The sequence below is a fragment of the Saimiri boliviensis genome, chromosome 15, assembly GCF_048565385.1.
Source record: "Saimiri boliviensis isolate mSaiBol1 chromosome 15, mSaiBol1.pri, whole genome shotgun sequence".
In the NCBI taxonomy this organism is placed as follows: Eukaryota; Metazoa; Chordata; class Mammalia; order Primates; family Cebidae; genus Saimiri; species Saimiri boliviensis.
The window spans coordinates 17,545,222-17,569,124 of record NC_133463.1 but is presented as its reverse complement, the minus strand read 5'-3'; the positions used below and the strand labels follow the sequence as shown (position 1 = coordinate 17,569,124).

General features: G+C 35.8%; 1 long non-coding RNA gene across 5 annotated transcripts in view; it reads right to left on the bottom strand.

Annotated features, from left to right (window-relative positions):
• Window positions 1-23,903, bottom strand: part of LOC141581431 (uncharacterized) — a 263,107-nt gene that overhangs the window by 5,658 nt on the left and 233,546 nt on the right. For 3 of the 5 annotated variants that reach the window (XR_012514030.1, XR_012514026.1, XR_012514027.1), the window contains 2 exons: window positions 15,793-15,848; window positions 1,772-15,683 (listed from right to left, as the gene is read on the bottom strand). This is a non-coding gene — a long non-coding RNA (uncharacterized LOC141581431). Of the gene's footprint in view, window positions 1-1,771; window positions 15,684-15,792; window positions 15,849-23,903 lie in introns of those variants that run through there. The other 2 variants (XR_012514028.1, XR_012514029.1) reach the window with 2 other exon arrangements.

The following is a 23,903-nucleotide window of genomic DNA, read 5'->3' as shown; positions in this document are numbered from 1 at the left end:
GGAAAAGAGTTGACATAGATAATCAGCTATTTATTAGCAGTTTTTCACTGTAAAATTAGGCTGATTTTATTTATTTGGATTTGTGACTATATGTACTCAGATGTATACAATAAAAAGTTGTAATTTAACTTTATAGAATTTTTGGAACTTTTTCACAAGATTTGTTTTAAAGTCAGAAATCATATTATACTTCTAAAGATACAAATTTGTAGAGCTCTCTTTTGCTCATGAGACTGGAAAGGGAACTATACTTAATAGAATCCTTAATTTTCCCATAGGCTAAACAAATAAGGACCACCTGCTTTCAATCTATTTGCTCTCCAGACAGAACCAATAATGCATCTGAGACAAATTATAGTATTTTTCTGCTTAAATAACAAAATGGTATTTGCAATAAGTAAAATTTAATTACCTTATTTCAATATATTAAGGTTAACAGAAGAAAATTCGTAAGTTGTCAAGTAATTATATAGTCTAAGAATAAATACATAAATTACTATGTAGAATCTATACTAAAAATGCACAATCCATAAAATATTCCAGGAATTTAAAATTTAAATAAAATAAAAAGCATTATCCTTCATGAGAAATTACTAAGAAAAAGTTATAGATACTCTCTTGTATAGGATTGCACAATGATAAATTGTTTTAATCTATTTGAGATATCTGAAGTTTTGAGGTGAATTATATAACTTTTCTCTTTGATCAACAGTATATTTCATAGATTTAAAAATTAGTAAATAGTAGAAAAATGGAATACTTAGAAAAAAAATAACCTTCCAAGATCTAGGGCAATTTTAATATCCAGAAATAAATATTTGATGTATTTGTCTCCAGTCTTTTCTTTAAATTATATATATGTGTTATATGAGGTTTATGCTTATACGTCCATTTAATGTAGTATCATATTTTTTGAATAATTAAACTCATGTTCTCTGTATTCTCATCTTGCATTTATTTACAATCACAAACATTTTCTCATGGTGTTGAATATTTAGAAAACATCCCTGTAATGCCTACAAAGTATTTTTTAATGAATACCTCTTTAATTTCTTAGAGCATTCCTCTATAACTAACATTTATGTCTATTTCTATTTCTGTCCTAAATACATTCTGTTCCAAATTTTATCATAATCATCTCTTGCTTTCTTAAATACTTTTAACACCTTAGTATACATTTAAAATACTGTAGTTTAGTTTTCCTGAGTTTTGAACTTAATGTAAGTGATATAATTACTTTGTGTTTGGCTTACTTCATTTACTTTTTTCAATCATTCATATTGTTGCATGTTATTATGGTGATTTCTTTGTCTTGGATATACTGTATTCCATGGAATGAAAATGCCATGTTGGATTTATTTGCTTTGGAGGCCTTGCCCCACCCCAGTCTGAGGCTCTTACAAACACAATGTTGTCTGTATCCTTTTGTCTCTGAGTGCATATATACATATTTCTCTTGGTCATGCTGGTAGCCACATTGAAACTACCAGCCCATGGAGTAGATAGATATATTTTCAACTTTAGTTGATAATTAAAAATTATTCAATGAAGTGGTGACAATTGCTGTGCCCATTCATCAGGAGTGGCAGTTTCAGTTGTTCTACATTCTAGCCAATGTTTAGTATTGTCGGCCATTACATATGCAGTGGTTATACATCTGTATATCACAAACATGCATAATCATTATAATTTTAATTTGCATTTTCTGATTGCTAATAAGATTTATGGCTATTTGGGTTTATTTTTGTAAAGTGTTCCTTAAATCTGTCTGTTTTTAAATTTTATTTTAAAGTTCTCTTATTTTCTGGGTATAAGCCTTTTTTTTTTTTTTTTCTTTTTTGCCAGTTATAGGTCTTGTAAACTTACATTCCTGGAGAATATTTTATTTGATATATAATTTGAATTTTATTTTATTTTTACTTTTTGCAGAGATGGGGTTTTGCTTTGTTGTCCAGACTGGTCTCAAGCTCCTGGTTTGAAGTTATCTTCTCACTTCAACCTCCCAAATTGCTGAGATTACAGGTACGGGACACTGTGCTCAGCTGATTTGATATATGATTTGAAGTTGTATTTATTTTATTTCATCATCCTGAAACTATTTTTACGGCTTTATCCTATCTTTTGATAAGTCAATTTGGTTTTTTGAAAGTAAGGTATTTTTCCCTCTGGTTATATTGCCTAACTGCTTCCTAATCTGATATATCCAAGTGTACTTTTCTTCTCATTTATCCATCTTTGCATTTGATGGGATCTTTGAATCTGTGGGTTAAGGTCTTTCAAAATTTTGGAAAACTCTTAGCTTCTATTTCTTCAAACATTGTTTGTGGCAGTTTCTCTCCTCTTTTTCTGAAACGCCAATCACCTGGCTCTTAAACCTCTTCCTGTATACTTCGTGTTTCTTACTCTTTCTTCTGTATTTTTCATCCTTTTGTCTTTCAGAGTTTTATTCTTAATAATTTCCTCTGGGTTCTTTATCTCTTAAACTGTTTTTAATATCCCATTCATTAATTCTGGTTTTTCTTTTTCGAATTTCTGTTTATTTTTTCTATTTGCAAAGTCACTTTTCATAGCTTCCAGTTCTCTGTTAAAATTTTTATTCTTGAGTATTACACAGACACCCTAATATATGAAAAAGAGTATCATGTTGATTTTGGCTTATTGCCTCATAAGCCTGGTTATTTTTATGATCAAATATTGTATTTGAAAATGGAATGATTTGATAAGTAAGATGATGTTATCTTCCTCCAGAGAAGATTTTCCTTTACTGATTCTAGGTTCAGGGGACACTAGTAATCTTGGATCATATTAATCCAATTATAGGAATTGAAGATTCCTCAGGAAATCTTAAAATCTTAATAAGATTCTTTAATTCTTACTTCAAAAAAAGACTTTACTGGGTTTGACTCCAAGCTCTGCCATTTAATTTGCTTTATAACTCTGTATTTTAACAGATTGCTTAATCACTCAAAGTCCTGAGAAAAATTAAATATATCTACCTTATAAGATTAGAAAAAATACGGATATCACCTAGTATTTAGTTTAGATTCAATAAATAAAAAGTTTTATTTCATAATCTAAAGTAGACACAAATAGAAGTGCATAATACTATAGAGAAGTGACTGAGTGCCAGTTTTCTAGAGGCCCAGGAAGCTCGGGTGAAGTCCATGGGACGATTGGTTTACCTCTGGCTCATCATTACTTCACAGTGTAGCCTTTTGGGTTCCCGACCCAGTGAATGGGGAATCTGCAAGCCCCTATCTTCAGTTGGGCCAATACTTCAACTCTCAGTCCTCTAGCCCAACAGGGCTGTCAAAAAGTACCACTCAGCCTCTCAACAGCCTGGTCTAATCAGCAAATGACCCCTGGAAACATGGATCTACATGCTAAGATTACATCTCTAAATTTCAGTCTCATCCTGGATATTATCTCAGTAGTTCTTCAGTACTTTTAAAAGTTTTCCACCACTAATTCAAGCATTTTTCTTAAAAAAAAAAAAAAAAAAAAAAAAAAAGAAGTCCACCTTTTCTCATGCTTCTTGGCAAAAGGATTGGTTCAAGTAACCTAGTCCTTTATTAACAAAAGAATAAATGTTCTAATTGATTTTTAAAACCTTGGCTATTTGTTAAGAATTTGATCCATCCAATTTAATCCCTGGTGATTTATTTATCTTAAAGACAATCTATATTATCAAATATATTTTTCATATATTTCTTCATATTGCATATTTCTTTCTAAAGAACCCAGAAGAAATTATTAAGAATAAAACTCTGAAAGACAAAAGGATGAAAAATACAGAAGAAAGAGTAAGAGACACAAAATACACAGCAAGATGGTGTAAGAGCCAGGTGATTGGCGTTTCAGAAAAAGTGGAGAGAAACTGCCACAGAAACAATGTTTGAAGAAATAGAAGCTGAGAGTTTTCCAAAATTTAGAAATACCTTAACCCACAGATTCAAAGATCCCATCAAATGCAAAGATGGATAAATAAGAAGAAAAGTATACTTGGACATGTCACATTAGATCCAAAAGCAGTTAGTATTGGCAGTTCGTATAACAGTTAAACACAAAAATCTCTACGGGGGGATTGTCTAAGTTCAAATTCCAGCTCCACTACTTACTAATTGTGTGACATTGGGTATTTTACTTAATAGTATTGTGTTTTCAGTTTTCTGTAAAATGCAGAAAATGATAACAATATGGTCTATACCAGAGGGTTGTTGGTGGGTTTAAGTGAGTAATACATGTGAAGGTCCCTAGAAAACTGCCTGCCACTCAGTGACTTCTCTGTAGTATTACACATTTCTACTTTTGTCTACTTTAGATTATGAACTAAAATTTTTAAAATTTCTTGAATGTAAACAAAATACTAAGTGATTTCCATATTTTTTCTAACCTTATAAGGTAGACATATTTATTTTCTTGGGGTTTTGAGTGATCAAGCAATCTGTCAAAACACAGAGGTATAAAGCAAATTAAGTAACAGAGCTGGGAGTCAAACCCAGTAAAGTCTTTCTGCAAAGTAAGAATACAAAAGTTTCCAAAAATTTAGAAAAAGTCTCATTGCTCTGTAGCCATGGTAATAAGTAGCCACCAGAATGTATTTTAAACCTGTTCAATTATTCAGTGACAACTCACTTCAGTAAACATGCTTTTGCAAGCCAACCAATCCACCAATTAGGATCAATCTCTTGCTTCTTTAACTTTGTATTACAGGTTTTTGAAAACCTTGGTGTGTTAGTTCATTTACACACTGCTGATAAAGACATACACATGACTGGGAAGAAAGAAAAGATTAATTGGACTTATGGTTCCACATGACTGGGGAGGCCTCAGAATCATGCTTGGGGGCAAAAGACTCTGCTTACATGGTGGCAGCAAGAGAAAAATGAGGAAGAAGCAAAAGCAGAAACCCCTGATAAACCCATCAGATTTCATGAAACTTATTAACTCTCATGACAATAACATGGGAAAGACTGGCCCCCATGATTCAATTACCTCCCTTGGCTCCCTCCCACAACATGTGGGAATTCTGGGAGTTACAATTCAAGTTAAGATTTGGATGGGGACAGAGCCAAACCATATCATTTGGTTGTTAAGAATTTGATTCATCCAAATTGATCCCCGGTGATTTATTTATCTTAAAGGCAATCTATATATCATATATAGGTATCACATATTTCTTCATTGTGTATTAGACTGACAGTTTTGTATAATGATTAAACATAAAATTCTGTAATTTATTAGAATAAGTGCCTCTCTACTAAACACACCACTGAGGGCTAATCAGTCAATAGCAGTCTTACTTGAGTAACCACACTTCTACTTTGTCTGTCCACTTACACTTATGAAAGTCCATGTGCCCCAAAATTCTGTGGTCCTCTTAAACCCAAATAAGATCAGCACTAGTCTCTGCTCAGATTGACTGGACCTGATAAAATTGTTCTCCCTTAATATAGCAATCAATAAATTCAGGTTTATCTTTTTATTTCAAATATTGTATGGTGGTCTCATCTTTAACAATTCTGAAGTTACCATGGACATAATTTTGAATACCTTTGCCTGGGAACATCTCAGTAAACCTTCAGATCACATGTATATTCACTGGACCCCTTCTGACAAAATCCCTTCAGATCTGCTGGTTTGAAGTCAAACAATGATCTGAGCTCTCTGACTAGTTTTATTAAGCTCTCATTGCTAAATTAATTTCGTTATCATAGGGTTTAAGCCAAGTAGATCTTGGTATAAGGTAAGGAATTAGGCCTATTATTATTATTATTATGCTTTAAGTTCTGGGATAAATGTGCAGAATGCGCAGGTTTGTTACATAGATACACAAGTGCCACGGTGGTTTGCTGCACCCGTCAACCCATCATCTACATTAAGTATTTCTCCTAATGCTTTTCCTCCCCAATCTCCTACCCGCAACAGGTCCCAGTGTAAGATGCTCCCTTAATGCTATTCCTCCCCCAACCCCCTACCTCCCAACAGGTCCCAGTGTGGGATGTTCCCTTCCCTGTGTCCACATGTTCTCATTGTCCAGCTCCCACTTACAAGTGAGAACATGCAATGTGTGCTTTTCTGTTCCTGTGTTAGTTTGTTGAGAATGATGATTTCCAGCTTCATCCATGTCCATGCAAAGGAAATGAGCCCATTCTTTTTTTATGGCCTCATAGTACTCCATGGTGTACATGTGCCACATTTTCTTTATGTAGTCTATTATTGATGGGCATTTGGGTTGATTGCAAGGCTTTGCTATTGTGAACTGTGCTGCAATAAACATACGTATGCACGTGTCTTTGCAGTAGAATAATTTATAATCTTTTGGGTATATACCCAGTAATGGGATTGCTGGGTCAAATGCCATTTCTGGTTCTAGATCCTTGAGGAATCACCACACTGTCTTTCACAATGGTTGAACTAATTTACACTCCCATCAACAGTGTAGAAGCATTCCTATTTCTCCGCATCCTCTCCAGCATCTGTTGCTTCCTGACTTTTTAATGATCATCATTCTAACTGGCGTGAGATGGTACTTCAATAAATGGTGTTGGGAAAACTGGCTAGCCACGTGCAAAAAACTGAAACTGGACCTCTTCCTTACATGTTATACAAAAATTAACTCAATATGGATTAAAGAATTAAAAGTAAGACCTAAAACCATAAAAACCCTAGAAGAAAACCTAGGCAATACCATTCAGGACATAGGCATGGACATAGACTTCATGACTAAAACAGCAAAAGCAATGGGAACAAAAGCCAAAATTGACAAATGGGGTCTAGTTAAACTAAAGAGCTTCTGCACAGAAAAAGAAACTATCATCAGAGTGAACCTACAGAACGGTAGAAAATTTTTGCAATCCATCCATCTGAAAAAGGGCTAATATCCAGAATCTACAAAGAACTTAAACAAATTTACAAGAAAAAAATAAACAACTCCATCAATATATGTGTATTGTATGGATGTGAACGGGATGGATATGAATAGATACTGAGCAAAAGAAGACATTTATGCGACCAACAAACATATTTTAAAAATCTCATCATCACTGGTCATTAGAGAAATACAAATCAAGGCCTATTTTTTAAAATTCAGTCATTTAAACTTTTTGATTTGGAAGTGTACCATTTGATAATTAAATTTATCTCTTTGTATAACAGACCTTTTGCTTAGGAGGTACACCATTTTACAAATATATTTTCCATTAAATATATGTGGCTTGCTTTGCTTTTGTCTATATGTGCAAAGTCTTGTTTCATTCTCAATTGCCGTTTTTTTCTGTTGAATATATGTGCATGGCAAGACTTAGGCATAGGTCTGATAAGTAGTCAATCCAATCCACGTAGGTCCTGAGGTCCTAGAGTTACAGATCCATTAAAACAGATCCAAGCAAAAACAAAAACAAAAAAAAAATTGTGCTAAAGAAAGTGACCATATGGTCCAATTATAGGACACAGTGAGTTACAGAGTTTCCTTGGCTGGGAATGAAGCAGAAAAAATGAGTGCCACCACTATCCATCCCAGCACTGCAGCAACATCTTTATAATGCAAGGTAAATATAAGGGAGTAATAGCCTTAAGGACTGGGTCATCCTAGCTATGAAAGTGGCTTGGTCTAATGAAGGGGACTTAACAGGAGGGACGACCCCCGAGTTTGATCAAAGAAGTGCAGGGACTTCTCTGAGACTTAGGAATAGGGTGAGCCATCTATGCTTGGGTTTTTGCAGTATCTGATTAAGCAATTTGTGCTGTTGGGATAAAAAGTAAATTGCTACAAAAATGGTGTGGCCCTTTACTGTCTTTGTTGAGTCCTATAGCGGAATTAGAGATATATCCCATAGGAGGTGGGAGAAGCTGTCACAGATTTAAGAGGAACCAGGAAAGCTAAGGACAGAGTACACTTGGTAACCAGACAAGAACTAACAAAGGGGAAAAATAAAACCCCACAGATGGGAGAAAAGGGGGAAAGTGACTGATAAGAGTCACATGTAAATTAACCTGGTGTGATTTATTGGGAGTAGGAGCACCCCAAGAAAAATCTATACAACCAAATGCTGTATTAGTAGCCTTATGGAGGGAACTATAGACTGACCAGCAGTTTCATCCCATTCTTCTGCCCTTCTGGCAGAAGAGAAAAACAACTCAACCCTCCCCCATCTAACATCTTAGCCTATTAAGGGAGGATCCCACCTCAGACCTGAGATTAGGAGTGAGGCCAAAGTCGACTCTGTGTTCAAGCTATAGGGGATGATCAGAGGCCTCATACTCACCATTTACTAGTTCCAGTTGCCTTTCCCCTTTGTTAGTTCTTGTCTGGTTACCAAGTGTACTCTGTCCTTGGCTTTCCTGGTTCCTCTTAAATCTGTGACAGCTTCTCCCACCTCCTATGGGATATATGTCTTATTCCGCTATAGGACTCAACAAAGACAGTAAAGGGCCACACCATTTTTGTAGCAATTTACTTTTTATCCCAACAGCACAAATCGCTTAATCAGATCCTGCAAAAACCCAAGCATAGATGGCTCACCCTATTCCTAAGTCTCAGAGAAGTCCTTGCACTTCTTTGATAAAGAGAAGACTGTTGCCTTAGTAGATACTGGGGCAGAATGTACTTTAATCCATGGAAATCCAAAGACACCCTGATCAATTGACTGCCATTGATGGTTATGCATGTAAACAATCTGAGTAAAAAGGATTTTAATACATCTAGGAATTGGAAAAGCTCCCTCTGTCCTGTGTAGGGAGAATTCAGATTGAAGGTGCCTACAGTAAAGACTATCTTCAGGAGGAGGTGCAAAATGAGACCCCCGTGTAACTCCCTGACCATAAGCAGGTTGTAAATGCTAAACAAACAAATTGCCTGTGGACAGGGGTATATTAAAATAAATGCAGCTATTGAGGAACTGGCAAAGGTGTATATTATCTCACCAGCTCAAAGCCAGTTTAACAGTCCCATCTGGCCTGAATACAAAGCAGACAGTATGTAGCAGATGACTGTGGATTATCAGGAATTGAACAAGGTAACCCTAGCCATATATGCTGCCGTTTCTAATATTATTCAGGTAGTCAGCTATATAGTGTCCATGCTGAGGACATATCACATTGTCTTATATTTTGCTAATGCCTTTTTCAGCATTTCTCTCTCCAAATGATTGCAAGACCAATTTGCTTTTCCGGCAAGGTTACCAGTGGGTTTTTCAACTGTTGCCCCCGGGCTATCTTTACAGTCCTACGCTTTGTCCCGGAATGGTGGGTGGAGACTTGTCTGTTCTCATTCCCATCTTTTCTCTCTTTTTTTTAATTTTAAAATTTTATTTCAATAGTTTTGGGGGAACAGGTGGTTGTTATTACATAGATAAGTTCTTTAGTGGTGATTTCTGAGATTTTGGTGCACCCATCACTCAAGCGAGGTACACTGTATCCACTTTGTAGTCTTCTATCCCTAACCACCCTCCCACACTTCCTTGAGTCCCCAGAGTCCATTATATTATTCTTATGCCTTTGCATCCTTATAGCTTGGCTTCCACTTATAAGTGAGAACATATGACAGTTGGTTTTCCATTCCTGAGTCACTTCACTTAGAATAATGGCCTCTGTTCTATTTTATAGCTGAGTAGTATTCCATGGCATATATATACTACATTTTCTTTATCCACTAGTTGGTTGATGGGCATTTAGGGTGGTTTCAGATTTTTATAATTGCAAATTGTGCTGCTATACAAAAATGCATGATACATTTCTTCTGGATAGTAGTGGGATTGCTAGATTGAATGTATATTCTGCAGTTGTTGGGTAAAATGTTCTATAAATATCTGTTAAGTCTGTTTGTTCTAGGGGATAGTGTAAGTCCATTGTTTCTTTGTTGACTTTCTGATGGTGCTGTCAGTGGAGTATTGAAGTCTGACATTATTATTGTCTTGCTGAGATATGAGATAGTGTTGCTGTCTATCTCATTTCTTAGGTCTAGTAGTAATTGTTTTATAAATTTGGGAACTTCAGTGTTAGGTGTGTCTTCCTGTGCTGGTACAGCAGGCACAGGCCTTAGATGCCCTTTAGAGGGTATAGCTAGGACTTTGAGTGTTACTGCTACTCTTAAAGGTGTGAGTTGGGACTTGCAGGAGTCACACTATGGAAAAGCAGCCTCTTTAGGACTTTGGTCACAATTATGGAAAGGAGCTGAAACCTCTCCAGATACTCTCCCACTGAACAAGGCCTAGCAGCAGGTGGGATGCAATACAATGCTTTACAGCAGGTGGGATGTGAACAAAAACTCTTTTGATGACTATGAGAATGGATCTGTCAGTCAGGAGATGAATAGAAAGATTGTTTAAATAACCCACCTCCACTGTAGCCCAAACACGTGCCTTGAATAAATGGCATGCCTATTTGCAACAATGAAGTGTTCTGTCAACCAGTTCTGTAAGCCCAGAACTGCATGCTGTATTGGGCCTTGTTACATATGAACAACCAAAGGACACCCTGTTACCTCCTTTTACCTCAATGCCTGACACAGTATGAGAAGGAGTGCCACCCATCCAGGATGATGCTTGGTACACAGGTGGCTCCAGCAGGGAAACCTCTGTATTTGACTGCTGTTGCTGTACAACCACAAACGGATACAATTTGGTATGAAACAGATGAACATCAGAATATTCAGTGGGCTGAGTTGAGAGCTGCCTGGTTAATAATCACACAGGAGCCCCAGCCCTTGGTTCTTTGCACCAATAGCTGGGCTGTATTCAAAGGCCTCACTATGTGGCTAGCTCAATGGGAACAAAAAAAGTGCATGATTTTGCACAAACCGTATGTGGCATGAACATGCGGCAAGACATATGGGAGAAACTGCAACACCCTGCGGCTGATTTAGCTGCATTCATGTGGTCGCATGCTAAAAAGACTTGGTTCCAGGAAATATAGAAGCTGACACTCTCACAAAAATTAGAAGCATCATGCTGGCTCAGGTTGCTGAACTAGTGACCCAGGTGCAAAACAAAAGTGGCCATAGAAATGCAAGAGTAGGCTAGGAGATAGCCATGGGGGCAGGATTGAGCTAGAAGATGGTGACCTCCCAGCAGCTGCTGCAAACTGTTTACCTTGTTCTCTATTGTGTCCATGGTATAGCCCATATCAAGCAGGACACGTTTACAGGGCTGTTCTCCTTGTAGCTGACTGGCAATTAGATTATATAGGACCTCTCACTGTAAGGAAGGAAACATGTATTAACTCATGTGGACACAGCTACTAGGCTGCTGTAAGCAGCAGCTTTTGTAGCAGTTTTGCTAAGCAAACTAATCAAGTCAGTACTATTAAAGGGTTAGAGGCTCTAGTACTATGTATGGATATCCCCAGTGCACTGACAGTGACTGAGGGACCCACTTTGCTGGACATGATATCTATGCCACACAATATAGCATGACACTTTCATTTCCCATATAACCCTCAAGCAGCATGGTTAATTGAAAGGAAAAATGTTCTGTTGAAAGCACAGATTCAAAGTTTACTGGGGAAGGCTGCCTTGTCCTAGTGGATGACTGTTTATCTACAGTCCTTATTTCTTCAAGTCAGCAAAAGAGATGTCTGCCCCATATGATTGGTTGGAACAACCTTTCTCCAAGCCTACCACTGTTTACATATGGATAACTGAGACAACTTCTTTGCTCCCAGACCTGTTTGACAACCAGTGTGTTTTATGCATGAAGGCAGCAACAGACATGCTACCAGGGAAGGGAATATCCTACTAGGGCTTAACATGGTAAATACCCCACACTGGTTAAGTTATTCCTGTCAGAGAGTGGGAAATATCCTGGGTAGTTACAGTCATCTCCATTGAGCCTATTGAATACTGGACCCATGATCACCTGGGTGGGAGGAACATGTCTAGCCAGTGGAATGCTGGTGGGCTCTCTAATATGCTGTACTTTCAACCAAATTACTTTGACAACCACTGCTGACAAATCCTGGGCAACATATTTGGTATATGGCCCCTTTATAAAAGCCAAGAGCTGTCTCTTTAGTGACTGCTCTACACGAAACCAACCAGCATATGTTCAGAGATGGAGAAGATCTTACTTTGCAAGTACACTAAATTTCTTTCTTTTCATCCTTAGTTGTTATATTAGGCCATTACTGTAACCAGATGTTGCCTATGAAGCAACTTTTTCTTTATATTCCTGATGAATCAGATAATATCACTAAATTAATGACTGATATAAAAACACAAATAACCAATCTCAGACCAAATCCCCACTTTGAATGATTGGCTTTGTAGCTGGTTTGGGTCCTGGGGTACCTCGTAACAAAAGCTGCCTCTTGGTTTAAGTATTATACTCATGTGTTGTTAATGTTCTGTTTTTGCCCTCACTGTTGTGCTATCTGCCTCCAGTGGAGTCAAAGCTGAAGCTTTGACTGTTGCTGAAGCTATACAATATCAAATGTCTTCCCTTTAGGCCCAGAAACTATCACAGAAGAGATGGACACTGGAGATTGAAAAGGCTGATTTTGAGGGGTGAAGTGTAGACAAAGAGCCTGTTGCATGGCAAGGGTGATGCTTTCTTGAAGCAAAACTGCCATGAAGGACCCATGCTTGATTCGTGCATACCCCAAAGTGTTCTATAGCAAGGTCTTACGACAATGTCAGTAGCACAGACAAACCTTCATAAAGATGCTTATCTAACCTCATCAGTAGTCACAAATTTTGGCAAGAAGTCCTAGATGTGACCAGTTGCACATATTTTACTCTAAGAGCTTGCTACCTGGTTATTTGTGTTTTCTGGAGGGTGAATGCAGGGATCCACTGTCTTGTGGAACCTAGAGATACAACTTCAGTTTGTAAGTCCCTATCACATATTTTCTTTCTAAGAGACTATATTTGTCAGCCTCCTTCTTCAGCCTCTTAGCTGCACTGGCCTTTGAGGGTAGGTTTGTATAGACCTGTTCACTTTGGAACAACAATTACAGGCATCAACTAAATTAGTGAAAGTACCTTCAGACCCTATACTAAGCCTATGAATCTAAAGTAACCACAGTTGGGAAATATGGATTGCTTGGAAACCACCTAACATTTTTCTACTAGTTGATTAATGAATCATGAATTATTGTTACCATCTTCTTGTATGTCCACTGGTATAACACTGTTAATCCAGACTCCATAACCCTTATTCAGTGAAAGGGAGGCCATCATTATGCTTCCTTAATTCAAGAAGTATTCATACTCAGGGCAGAATTTTTGGATACAACAATACTAAATACTGACTTAATGTGGTTTGTTGATTGGTCTTACATTTTTAATATAAAAAAGGACAATATCAGGCTTGATTTTTAAATAGTCTAGTTTTCTTTTAAAATCTAATTCCTTACCAGAACCCAGCTTGTTCACATGGCTGATCTGTACAGCCCTCTCTATGGCATATGAAATTACTAAAATAGAAGAGTAAATATAAAACTACTAGCTGGTCTATTTTAAAATAATCCCTTTATTTAAAATGCTGAGGAAAAATAGTAGTTTCAAAAAATTTCTTAGGTATATTTCAGTAATAAACAATGAATACATTAGTGAATAGATGCCATGACACTACCCTAAAATGATCTGTGTCAAAAAGTAGATACCTATAATCAGAAATGTTCTAAAATTAGATTATGGTAATAGTTGTATACCTCAATTAATTTCCTTAAAGTTATTGAATTGCGTACTTCAAATAGGTGAACTTCATATAAATTAAACCTCAATAAAGCTGTTTAAAAAAAGTAGAGATAGAAAAAAAGGTACTACAAAAACTAGTGTACTATACTCTAGATCTTATAGAATACTTTAAACATACTATTAAAATAAATGATAAATGCATAATATAGAAATACTCTTAAAATACTATAGAAATATCTTAACAACCATCATTCTAAACAAGCTGTTATGTGTGTCATCCTTATACAAAGCATCATGTAAATCGAAAACAAAAATAAAAACAAGTCCCTTAAGAATCAAGGATCATATCATAAATTCACAGAATATAGCCTGCCAAAGATAAGCTCTCGAAGTGATTAGATTTTAATCATCACCTGATAACATCAAATGAAATTTCAAATACACACTTGAAAAAAATCTTCCATGAAACAAAACATCACATAGGGACAAACTTGCCACAATATTAAGCCCCAATTGGGATACTTTTGAAGGGTAGCACAGAACATAGCCAGTTCTTGCTACATCTGTGGTTAAGTTAATCTGGAAAAGCTGTGGATGTAGAGCATAGACTAGCTTCAGGCCTCAAGGACCTTTTGGTTACCTCCAGATAGATTTCATGGAGTTGCCTTCCTCCATCGATTATGCATATGGAAATTGAAATGGTAGATTTGTTCTTCTGGATGCATTTAAAAATTTTCTTCTGTTGAAAAACCACAACACTCACAATGACTAAAGTGCTATCCTGTTTCATAATTAAGACTTTCCAATTTACTGATCCAGGTACATGGGGCCCATCTAACTGAAACAGTTATCCATGCATTTAAATTATGCCAGGCTTTGCCCCTTACTCAGAAATCTACCTGTTTTCATGACTCCAAATCTTCTGAAAAATGATAAGGAATTTAACATACCTGGAAAGTTACAGCCATTAGTGATCCTCAGCTAATGTTGGCCAGAGCTCTCCAGAGGTTGATGATCCTGAGAGGTTGATAGCTGACATACGAACCTTGGGGCAAGCTGATGGTTATTATGAAGTAGAAAGCTTCTCCTCATGGCCACTGGAGTAAGAGTCTTCTATGCCATGCTCATCTTTGCACACTCTTGTTTGTTATGGTTTTGGCCATACATCTCTACTAATTTAAAGTTATTGCACTTCTGATTTAGTCTACCATGTTCTTCTTACTAATAACAATGACTTGCTTAAGTCCAACTTTAAGTAAAATGCCTTTGAATTAAGAAGGCTATTAGGCCAGGTGGTAAACATTTTCTTTAAAGGGAAGACAGTAAATCATTTTGGTTTTGTGAGCCATATACAGTCTCTGTCATTTCTTCTTCTTGTTCCTTTCTTCTCTTCCCCTTCTTTGTCTTTCTCCTCTTCCTTCTCCTCCTCCTTTTTCTTGCAAACTTTTAAAAGTGTAGAAATCATTCTTAGCTGTGGTCTGGGTTTGCTTTGCAGACCACAGTTTGTTAATCCCAGATTCAAGCCACTCCAAAGATATGACTACACAACAACCTCAATGGACTATATACATCTCTCTCTACAAAAAGTCTAAAGGGATAGGATTTTTTTTTAAAGACTCCTATGGTGATTGCTATATTCATACCAGTTAATTCAAAGAGGTCATCAAAAATGCATTCCCTCATATGAGCTGACATAGCCAATAATAGTACAGCCCAGATCTGCAGATCTAACACATCAGTTTAAATTTATTAACAAATATGTATGGATACTAAAATATTCATAGATTTTCTTTTGGCTAATCAGGGAGGAATCCACACTATTGTTACCTGAATTAATGTTATCTAGGAGAAGACAATCTACAGCTGAGATAAAGAAAAACAATCTGGCTGTTTCACATATGTGCAGGGAATTGTTAGGATGTATTCTCTCTTCACTTCCTTTTCAAATATAAATCTTCTGCTTCCACTTATTTATCTTGCTGTTGTTTATTGTCTATTGCACAGGATCTTAGAGGCTTCTGAACAGTCACTCTCCTGATAGATTATTCTACAAATGATTAAAGGAAAAGCAGGATAAAATTCATGCTGATCACCTCTCAAACTAAAAATCAGATGTCCATAATAATCAAAGCTTTATCTGCAAGAAGAATGAGTACCTGTTGTGAAGATCTGAACAATCCTAATGTCTCCTGCAGCTTTGGCTGAATGAGGACTGAAAGGAAAACAAAATAAAACGGTTCTGCAAAATTAGGAAAAGACTGATGGTTCTGTAGCCTTGGCAACAAGTAGTCACTAAAACCAGTTTTAAAGCTGTTCAATTGATCAATAGCAACTTTACTGAACAAGTTTTGTAAGCCAGTCAATCAGTGTCAGCACCTTGATTTTAAAAGTTAGCCAATCAGAGATTTACTCAATGCCTTTGTCAAAAGACACGCATTCATATGCCCACCAATCAGCAAACATCTTGCTTGGGATTCTACTGATGAAATCAATTAATGTATGCATCTGGAAGTCTATGCACCTCTGAACTCCTTGCTTCCCAGAGCTCTGTATAAGATTAGCATTGGTCTCTACTTGGAATCTCTAACTGACCAACATGAAGCTTCCTTGAAGCAATAAACTTAGCATTTTTATTTCAGATATTAAACAGTGTTTCATCGTGACAAAAGCCTGTGTCTCTTCTCAGTTATATAAAACTATGTGATATTCCTGTTGTCAATTTTTAAATATGTGCCATGCTTTTATGTTCAGTGTAGCTGTATAACATATTTTTATATTGGGCAAGGCAAGTTGATTTTATTACTTTCCTTATAAAAATCTTCTGTTTTTTTATTTGATATTTAGTTTCATTTGTTCAAATTCTTACAAAAAGAGATGAGGCACTTTGAAATTATATTCCTTCCATAAATTAATTTGGGAAGTATGGATGTCTTTATAATAGTGTATTCCTAAGTATTAACTTAGCTTTTCATTTACTTAAGACTTTTCTAGATGTATGATTCTTTTTTTTTTTTTTTTTTTGAGACGGAGTTTCGCTCTTGTTACCCAGGCTGGAGTGCAATGGCGCGATCTCAGCTCACCGCAACCTCCGCCTCCTGGGCTCAGGCAATTTTCCTGCCTCAGCCTCCTGAGTAGCTGGGATTACAGGCACGCGCCACCACGCCCAGCTAATTTTTTGTATTTTTAGTAGAGACGGGGTTTCACTATGTTGACCAGGATGGTCTCGATCTCTTGACTTCGTGATCCACCCGCCTCGGCCTCCCAAAGTGCTGGGATTACAGGCTTGAGCCACCGCGCCCGGCCAGATGTATGATTCTTAATTTATGTTAAATTACTTTGCTAATGTTTCATGTATTTTATACTACTGTGGTAAATCTATTTTTTGTTTTATTTTTAATTGATTATTTATTAATGGTATCTAAAAAAACTTGGGCTGAATAATTTTATTTGTATTGGAACACCCTGTTGAACATTTCCTTATTTTTCTAACACTTACTGCCTTGATTTTATTAAATTCATAATTCTCAAGGAGGGGTTCACTTATTCATAGGAATACAGTGTTTGGCAACCTCTCAGGGGTTAATACAAAATCATGGGCTAAACAAAGTCTTTCTTGGAACATCAATTTTACTCAATTTTAGGAAACATTTGGTTTATATTAAGATAAGCATGGATGTATAGTAAGTTCTTACATTAATAGGTTCTTGGAAACTGTGACTTCAAGTGAAACATATAAAGAAACCCATGTTTTTTATCAACATTATAAAGAAATGATGTTAAACAAGCAGTAGGGGACTGGCTGTACATTCTTTCACTATAAGTCACACTTTCCAAGAAGCTATAATGCTGCTAATGAGGACTGTATTATATACCTAAACTCGTATTTTAGTACACCAGTTAACATAATTCCCTGAGTTTCTCAAGAGTGATACATTCTCTTTTCTCTGTTATTCAGGGCGTTTTAAAGGAGAAAGTAGGCCAAAGGCTTTTCTATTAAATTTTAAGCCCTGTAAATTCAGTTGTTCTATTAAACGTAGTGTTCCAGTACTCATCATAACATTGAAACACAGTGCAGGTGCAATAAGTATTTGTTGAATGAAATATTTTATCCTTAAACATTTTTAGGTAGATAATTGTATTTTTACGGAAATATTTTTTCTTGTTTTCAATATTTTCTTACTTCATCCTGCCTATTGACATTGCCTATACTCCAGAATATTTAAAGAAATGATAAATAAACGTGGTGAGAGCTACTTATTTGTTTTCTTCCTGACAATTAAAAATGCCTTTCAGATATTACTGCTTATGGTGATAGTGTTGGTGTACTTCAAATAGGTATCTTAACAGACATTAATTATTCTTTTATAATTCTACAGATTCTGAAATCAAGAAAGGTATAAGATTTTAACATCTATATAAAATCTATTATGTTTCCCTACAGATAGAATAGAAAAATAACAGTTTTGGTCTATTCTTGCAATCCTAGGATACATCATGAGACTGATTGTGGTGGATTATTCTCTTAATACATTTTTTGTATTGATTTGGCAATATTTTACTCAGGTTTTTCATAGGTATGATTTGTATACAATTGATTGTGTGTGTTGTATGCCATTTTGGTCATTTTTGTTATCAGGAAAATTCTTCATTTATAAAAATAATTGTTTTTTTAAATTCTGAAATAGATTATATAACTAAGGAATGATATATTTTTTGGAAAATGAGAAAGACAAGCTATAGCCATTTGAAATCATTTAGGAAGATTTTTTTTTTAAAAACTTCCAGTTTCCTTCATGATTATTGGTTAAGCAACCTCTTGAATTATTTTGGATCATTTCAGATTTTTTAAATGAGCATTCGTTGATATTTTAAATTATTAACATCCAATGTAACAATTATTTTTGGCAAATTACATTAAGCTTCTATTATTTGTTATAGTCTTTCTCTTTTCTATTTCTTTGACTTGTTTCTCCATTTTTGACAATTAGATTTTTGAGAAATTAAATATTATTGGATTTCTTCAAGGGATAATTGATTGATTGATTTAAAATTTTTTTTTTCTAATTTATGCTGTATTTATTGTGCCCTTCAATTTTTCTTAGGGTTAATTTTTTTAGTCATTTGCCACTTTATAGACTTTTGAATTGTGTTTATTATTCATCTTTTCCTCTTCCATTTTTGCTTAAAGAGGAAAGAATTTAAGAATACTTATTTGCTTGTAATCAATTGTGTCTCTCCTCGATGGTCTCTATTTGTATAATCAATCAATACTTTTTTTCTTAAAATTTTCAAAGCTTTTAATCATGCTCATGTTAACACAACACAAAGATAACTGAAAAGAAAATAAAAAATGTAGTCTCATCCTCTAACTACCTCTATTCAAACTCTTTCCTTAACAGAAATTATTCTCCTTCCAGTATGTCTCTTGTTTTCACATTAAAAAACTTGTAATTAATATAAATTTTACCTATAATATAAATATATTTAAATATAAAATAAATATGCATAGAAAATATAAAAGTAACATAAATAACACAATGGTTTCCATGTTTTGGCTGTTACCAATTCACATGCACTTAGCATAGCTGAGGAATTAGCTGTGATAGTTCATTCTTACACTCTGCTCTTTGCTCTCATTCTCCAGATGTATATCATTGTATTGTTGAAATTAATAAAAGTATTTACACTAGTATGATGAAGAAAAGGCTGTCTGCAGAATCAAATGTATGATGACTCTACTTCCTACCTCGAGCAGAGACAGAAAATTTTGGTATTTTTTATTTATTTTTCTTTTTGTAATGATTTCCTTTCCAACAACCCTCTTCTCTCCCCAACCAAAGCTCTGTAACATTGGATTTTCCTTGTATAATCAGAAAGCCTTTCTATTTCTGTTTGTCTTTGCCTTCTCTCTGTGTTTTCAGAACCTTTAACTAACTGCCTTATACAGCATTATAGTTCTTCTTAATCTGATTTCTTTTTTGAAAATGTGAAGGTTGCCTTAATTTCTTGACATAATAATAAAACTTCTTTTCTCCTCGGTTATAAGGCAAATTGGCTCATGTCCTGCCTCACCCCCCAATCTGCTTCACTAACTTTTTCCATTTTATCTGGGATTATAGTTTCATCACATTATTATGCAATCTAATATATTTTATTTAGAAAAGCTAGACTATGACGTACGTGTTCTATCATGTTATGTATTTGCAGTACCATTTATAATTTATCATATGTATTTAATTCATTCCATTGATCACTTTATATAATCTGATTTTGCCATTCTTGATTTATAGGCTTTTTTTTTTGATGCATCGGCTTATTTCTTTGTATGGTTGTCTGATGGGGATTAATTTTCTGTCTTCTTATCTGAGCATGTTTACGTTGTTTTTGCATGTATGTCATAGCTTGACTTAGTATCTAATTCTCTATCAAAATTACTCTATTTCTGTGGTGAGGAAACCTGAGAAGAGCCTTATTTCGGTTCCGTTAAGTTGCCCAGTGTGATGCTCTTAGGATTCCTATGTGCCAAGAGAAAGGGAAGTAAGGAGGGAGACATATGGGGACTGACCAAAGAGAGTGTGGGGGGCAGGTTGAGGAGCATGCAGAGGACAGGGGGCATTCCTGGAGACTCTGGCAGGACATTGCCTCACAGACAATCATTCCAAATTAGACACCTCCACATCACAAGGAATTCAATACCACAATTTGGGCAGGCAGCCAGAGTTCCCAGTTAGAGTGAGTAAAATCCGACTGCTCACAGGGTCCTGGGCAGGGGGAGTCAGAATGTAACTGAGTTGAGACTTTGGGGCCTGCTGTGGCAAGGGGCAAGGGGAAACAGGAACTTGAAGAAGGGCCCTAGCAGCAGGCTGGAGAATTCTGGAGATTTCCTTGGCTAAGGTGAGACACAGGGAGCCAGCGATTACCAACCGTCCTGGATCAGATTAACTCTAACCAAGAGTTTGCTGGTCCCAACTTCAGCCAGTTACTAGACTGATGAAAGCAACCAACCAAGCAGACAAAAGCTATCACTCCAGAGCCCACAGGAATGACAGGGACAATGTGGATCTAAGAAGTCTTTCTCAGCTGTGGGAATAGAGGAATTCCTCTTGAGCTAGCGGAGGGAGGGACAGGAAGGGGAGGGCTCTGAAAAGAATCTGCTTCAAAAGAACTTGAGTTAAACTTTAAAAAGACTGTTCAAATTAGTAAATCAGATTAGCTTTTTTTTTTTTTTTTTTTTAACCAAACTGGACTAAATTTATTCTACTACATAGTGAATTATGAGAAAGGAAAGATAATTTTAAAGAAATAAATGAGCTAAAATGCACGTTGAGCTACATATTGAATATACCTTTCTTGTCACTCTTCTTAGGGTTCAGATCACTCTCTGGCTTCTAAATTTTTCCAATGAGATCTGAATTCTGTGAACATAAATGATCAACATTTTTCTATCTATTGGATATATTCTTTCTCTAATGGTTCTCTGTCCCTGTGCAAGTATTTTCTCTCAGCAGTTTCTTCTGTATCTTTTTTTCTTCTGTATCCTAGGTGAATATTCCATGTTGATCTTCTGACTGATTTGATTGTCTGTGGTGTCAATTCTATGATTCCTTGCCTCCCACATCTATTTTAATTCTGCTATTGTTTTTTTTAAATGTAAATGAAAATTTTCAAGATATAAAAATAATTGGATAACATAGTAAATCAGGTACACTGGATATGTGGCCATGGAGGTGAACTGCTTGGATGTCTTGTCAGACGGCCTTGCACTTCAGCTGTGAGGAGTTCACTTAGCTGAAAGCCTCCAGATGCAACACTTGGGGATCTGCCCATTCATGCCAAGATCTCTCTCCAGGACAGCCTGCAGCCAGTGTGGGATCACAGCTGGGACATGAAGGCCTGACCATTTCTACCCAATCGGGGACTCCTCTGATGGGTGCTTGCTTGGTGGGTTGGCTGACACTGACCGACTCACATCCCATCTGAAGCTCTGCTCTTCAGTTCTGCTTCCTCCTTCCTGTTCTTTCATAGGTGTTGAATGTGCTTCATGGCCTGAGGACTTTCCCTGACTAATTCCTGCTCCCTTCCCCTTCATCTTTTGTAGGATTTCCCCAAGAAACCTCTATCCTTCAACTTTACAACATCAGCCTTTTGTAGAAAAGCAACTGACACAACCAAACAACTCCTCTGTAACTATTTAGATTTTACCACATTCAAATCATGTATTCATTCTCTAATATTCATGTATTTGCTGAAGTATTTTAAACAAATCGCAAGCATCATGTAATTTTATTTCTCCATATTTTGTCATACATCACTTAAAAATATAAAAAATGTGTATGTTCATAATTATTCCTTATTAATATATATTAATAATTATTCCCTAATATCCCCCAAAACCCAATACAGAATCAAATGTTTCCAGTTGTCTCAAAAAATGTATGAAGCAAAGTCTCTGTGTCTTAATTATCTTTTTTGTTGTTATCTTTTAAAATCTGCATTATTTTAGTATTTCAGTCAGGTCATTTAGAATCTTTTTTCATGCAATTTTTTTTTTAATTTATGGTTTCTTGCTTTTCTTGTACATAGTCCATATGAGCTTTGGACATATATGTTTTGGACAAAACTCATATATGAGTTTGAGCAACATTAATCAAATTTCTTCTAAAATGTTTGTCTTTTTTCGTTTGTTTTTTGAGACAGAGTTTTGCTCTTGTTGCCAGGCTGCAGTGTAATGGCACTATCTTGGCTCACCGCAACCTCCACCTCTGGGGTTCAAGTGATTCTCCTGCCTCAGCCTCCTGAGTAGCTGGGATTACAGGCATGCACCACCATGCTCAGCTATTTTGTATTTTTAGTACAGACAGGGTTTCTTCATGTTGGTCAGGTTGGTCTCAAACTCCTGACCTCAGGTGATCCACCCACCTCAGCCTTCCAAAGTGCTCGAATTACAGGCATGAGCCATCGTGCCCAGCCAAATGTTTGCCTTTTTAAAGATAAAATTAGAATTAGAAACATTCTCTTAATCTTTAAAATAATGGTTCCTTTGCCTTGTGTGTTTACAGAATGAATCCCTTTTCTGTTTATTCATATTAAAAGGGGAGAGCTATATTTATTTCTAGATTTTACAATGGACAGGGTGGAATAATCTAGATTCGTTTAATATATACTTGTGATAAAAGATTTTCCCTCTCAGATTCAAACCAAAATTTTCAAGTTGGTGTAATTTACAATGGCTGGTTGGCATTCCTCCCAGGCAAGTCTCCTGAATTGAGGCTGGATCTTCTGATTCAGCTATTGGATTTTCTAATCCAGCTAGATAGACTCAGTTTTCAGTTCTTTCAACAATCTGGAGGCACTTCAAAATGGTTTTCTCCAATTCTTTTGAAGAGAATGGCACTGCTTGGATTCATAGGGTAATCCATGTTGATAAAGCCATTTTAATCAACTTTGCAAATAATGCACATGCCAACTAGACTTTTGACATCTCAGGCTCTCTTATGTTGACTGTCTGATTTAATTGTCAGTTTCTTTCATATTTTCATGGGTATTTTAATGAAAAGTTGAGCAGGAATGTTTTGGGCCTGGTTCCATTTTAACCTAGATATGTATAAATACCATAATTACAGTTTATTTGCAGGTATTCGCAGGTCAGTAATATGATGAACGAAATGCACAATTTTATTGCTTTCTCTTTACTTCTCATAAGAGAGAGGAGAAAAAACAAAATATAAATATGCATCTGGGGAGAGGACTGTATTAAACAGAAGTTGTGACACGTTACTAAGAATTCACTAAACATTTCAATTTGTAAAGCATGTATAGCTATAAACTTTGATTAATTCCCACTGAAACTATGTATCTAATTCAGGTGGTGATTATGAAATGCATTGTTGACAACAAGGTTTTATCAATGGAAAGAACTTTTTCTAAAATTGAGTAGTAGATTTTCTTAGCACATGATGCAGCTAATCTTCTTTTCCTAAAGAAAAGAAGGGATTTTTAATGAAAATAATTATATAAAATCACATATACAGCTTTTCATAGAAAAGTGTGCCTCTAGTGTACATTACTGTTTACAACATTTTATAGTAATTCATATCTCCAAATGTCAAATAGAATATGATTTAAGGTAAGATTTATATATTTGTTATTACCTTTTTCTCTTTTAAATCTGTTTTTCTTTTTGTTTTCAAAGTGGGTAGGAGTTAAAGTGTCTGAAGTGTTGCTCTTAGGTGCCCTCTCTTTTAGAGGATGAGAAGGCTGTTGGTTT